The sequence below is a fragment of the Monopterus albus genome, unplaced genomic scaffold, assembly GCF_001952655.1.
Source record: "Monopterus albus unplaced genomic scaffold, M_albus_1.0 scaffold551.1, whole genome shotgun sequence".
Taxonomy (NCBI): Eukaryota; Metazoa; Chordata; class Actinopteri; order Synbranchiformes; family Synbranchidae; genus Monopterus; species Monopterus albus.
The window spans coordinates 56,196-59,797 of record NW_018128431.1 but is presented as its reverse complement, the minus strand read 5'-3'; the positions used below and the strand labels follow the sequence as shown (position 1 = coordinate 59,797).

General features: G+C 43.3%; 1 protein-coding gene across 2 annotated transcripts in view; it reads left to right on the top strand.

Annotated features, from left to right (window-relative positions):
* Positions 1 to 3,602, top strand: part of npy8ar (neuropeptide Y receptor Y8a) — a 16,973-nt gene that overhangs the window by 1,364 nt on the left and 12,007 nt on the right. The window lies entirely within an intron of this gene.

Genomic DNA, 3,602 nt, shown 5'->3' with positions numbered 1-3,602 from the left:
CTTTTCATCACAGGAAGTAAATGAGGGGCAGCAAAGCAGCCCGGCTCAGACACCGGGCCAAACTTAGTCTGACAGTCTCCAGGTGGACATTGGATTTACACACTTTTCACCGTGAAAGAGGGACGACTTGATGAAAGGTTAAACGATAACACCACTGGCTTTGTATGTCTGTTGCTCCCCACCAACCAGTGAATTTGGTGTGTGAGTCCAGACCCTGGTCCAGCTCATGGCTCTGGGCCGTAGACCTCCACTGTTGTCCACCAGCTATTAAGGCTCATTGGCATTTTGCTAATTGGGGCTGTAAGGTTTCCAAAGAGTGATGGTTTTATTTGACTGAGATAATGTGACAGCATTTAATTTGGAAGAACAAGTAAAAGATTCAATAACAGCTGCTGCAGGAAATGTTAGCTCTCATTTTCATGAAGCTGGTTTATTTTTTATTTTTATTTTGCTGAAGTTCAAGACTTTTATTATGAAATATTAATGAAACAAACAAGAAAAACAGAACAAAGTGTCAAAGATAAAAAAAAAATAACTGACAGAAAAGGCTGAGCGATGGAGGACCATGTAGAGGCTGGTCAAGTTCAAACACTCTGCACATTGTGTCTGGCTGTGGTATTTGTCAGTTAGTTTGTCAGGTATTTGTTAGTTACCACACTAATGTGGTCCTGCCTCCCTCATGTGCCTGCTTTCATGCATCTTCATGCATGTGTCCAATACAAAAAAAGCAGAGAATGTCCTCATCAAAACATTTCTCAGAGCAGCCAGTCAACAACATAGTCCCTGCTGTTTGTTTCCATCATGTTAGACCCTGCCTGTATCTCCATTCACCTATTTTGCTTTTGTCCCCTCCTCCACCCACACTCATCTGTGTTTTAGCTATGCAGTCATCCAGTCTCTGTTTAAGTCAGCCACTAGCATCCAGTCCTTGCCAGATTGTCCACAAAGAAGCATCGATTGTGACTATCCAGTGCTCAGCCCTGCGTTCATGTTTTGCTTTCATGTTTCTGTTTCTGCATGTGACCATGACTTTGTCTGACTGTTTGTCCTGCTGGATGTCACCTGTGTCCAGACATGTTTGTTCCCTGGTTTCACCTGGTCAGTAGTTACTCTAAGTTTCATGCTTGTTACTCTTGATTCTGGACTCTAGTTTCTCTTTGGATCTAGTTAATTATCTGCTCTATGTTAAAAGCGGTTTACCCAGGCTGCCTGTTGTTTACCAGCCCAGTTGTTTCTCATCTTAGCCTTGTTATTCTCAGCATTAGTTACCCGTAAGCGAGCTGCCTCACTTATTCCACATTGACCTTTGTATGTTTGGGATGGTTCAGCCCACGTTCACCTGTACAGACAGTATAAAGGTCCTTGTTTTTTTTCAGGTTGGTGTTCACCAAGATACATACCTGAACCTCCAGTGTGTTATATTGTCCACAGATTGAGCCCTGTTACTCCCTCCCACAACCCTCCCGCCCCTTTTTGTTGCAATTGGATCCTAAATTAGTCTTAAATATTAAAACGTGCTACTTCAGAATTCTCAGTATGAAAAGCGTCTTTACTACTTCAACACAAACACAGGTCTTTTGTGCTCAGGTTTGACAAAGTTTACAATAATCTTTTACATCCAAGAAATGAAAAATCTCCGACTGTCACCACACAGACACAGTTTTACATTAATGTCTGTCGGCGCCAGACGCCGCTGTTCCAGTCCACCAGGGACAAAACTTGGTTTTTAAAACTGTAAAGGAGCTGATTTGATTTTAGTTCATGACTTGTAGCACAAGCAGCTTTGTGTGAGAAAGAAACTGGCAGCATGAGTCACGTGCCTGCTGGGCTTCGCTCAGCGACAACTGGTCAGTTTAAAATGACAGCGCTTCAGCAGCTTGTCTCTGGTCAGACACTTTGTTCCACACAGCTCGCTGATTTGTCCTCATTAAAACCAAGACCGGAACCTTTTCCCTCCCTGATGTTAAAATGTTTCCTGGTTTTCATGTGTCTTTCTCTGCTTCCCCAGCTTTTATTAGTTATCTGGTGTGGAGCTGAATGATCTAAGAATTCAGATAAACACTAAATATTTGGTTGATTTTATCAGCAACAAACCATATTCACAGTAATCCCACATGCAAACATTCACAGCATTCAGCCCTAATGCAAATGCATGATATGAAGGGAAAATAAAAGAGAAGACAGAAAATAAAAACCCGAGTCACACACTCTCCTTTCTACTAACACGTCAGCTGTGTGAGCTGAGCCCCCGGTCAGTGTTTATGGCATGGTCTGAAAATCAATCATCAAGTAATCGATGCAGCGAAGACACTATTACAGCCTGGTGAGTGTTGATCTTTGGATCCAATCAGCCTGAATGTGTCTGTCACAGCGTCAGGATCAATAACTATGCATCATACATTTGAAAGGTGTTTGTCCTCCTCACATAGCTGTGTGCATGAGGAAGGCACGTTTGTTTTATACCCCAGAACAGGCCTGCTAGGAGCTCATATCTGGCTAGTATCGACCCATTTCTCATCTTTGTTTCAAGTCTTGCACTGAATACACAACATGGTTGACAGGATTATGAAGTGCTCCAGAATAAAGCAGGCTGAAACCATCTGCACTTGATGCATCGCTGCTCATTAAACTTAGGTTCTGACCTTACAGTGCGGCACTAACCAAATGAGTGTGTCATCATTTTTAACGCTGCCTCTCCTGTCTCATCCACATTATTGTAACCGGATATTTAGAGAGAGAAATCAACCCGAAGCTCCCCCACACCCCCAGCAGACGTACATCTGTGAAGGAACCAGACAAGCTGTGAACTGCCAAGACGTTTCTGATGTTTATGAGACCAGTTTGTCTTTCCTGACATTTTAATGGCAGACAGATCAATCAATTAATCGGGAGAATAATCAACAAATTATCCATAATGAAAACCATTATTAGTTGTGGCCCAAATTGCACTGTGAAGTCTCCATTTGTGCAAAGGGAGATGCGTCATTCGATTTGTTGGGAGATGTAAAGTGGTTGCTGCTCGTTTTGCAGATTAAGCGACCGTCATCAGTGACGATCAGCGACCAAAATGGCATCACTTTGTGTCAAGGCTGTGCCGTTTTGATGCAGACTGACAAGTGGGAGGTTACGCATTTAATCAAGTCCAAAGGGAAGGACATGACAGAAGTGCCTTTGTGCTTGTGTGACAGGAATCAGTGCTTTTGTCAGAGCTCTTAATTCTCCACATTCAGTTAAAACCCTTTACAGCAGTTCCTGGTTAAATCAAACAAGTGTTGAAAGAGCAGAACATGGATGTAGACACAGTAGACATGTACAGTGACGTTCAGGCAGTAATGTTCAGGTGTAAAGACAAGATCTGTTCATAAACACACAGAGACTCGTGGCAGCCTTGTGCATCTAGTTTGTTTGTGGGTTCACTGTTGAAATACCCAGCGGCCTGTGGTTGATGTTCCCTCAAGTGGTGTTTTGATGATGGTGGTGGAGACGCTGTCTAACATTTCACTCCAACATCTCCCATAGCTGTTCAACTGGGCTGAGACCTGGTGACTGGGAAGGCCACAGCATCTGGTTCACACCATGGTCATCCTCATCAGACCAGTCAG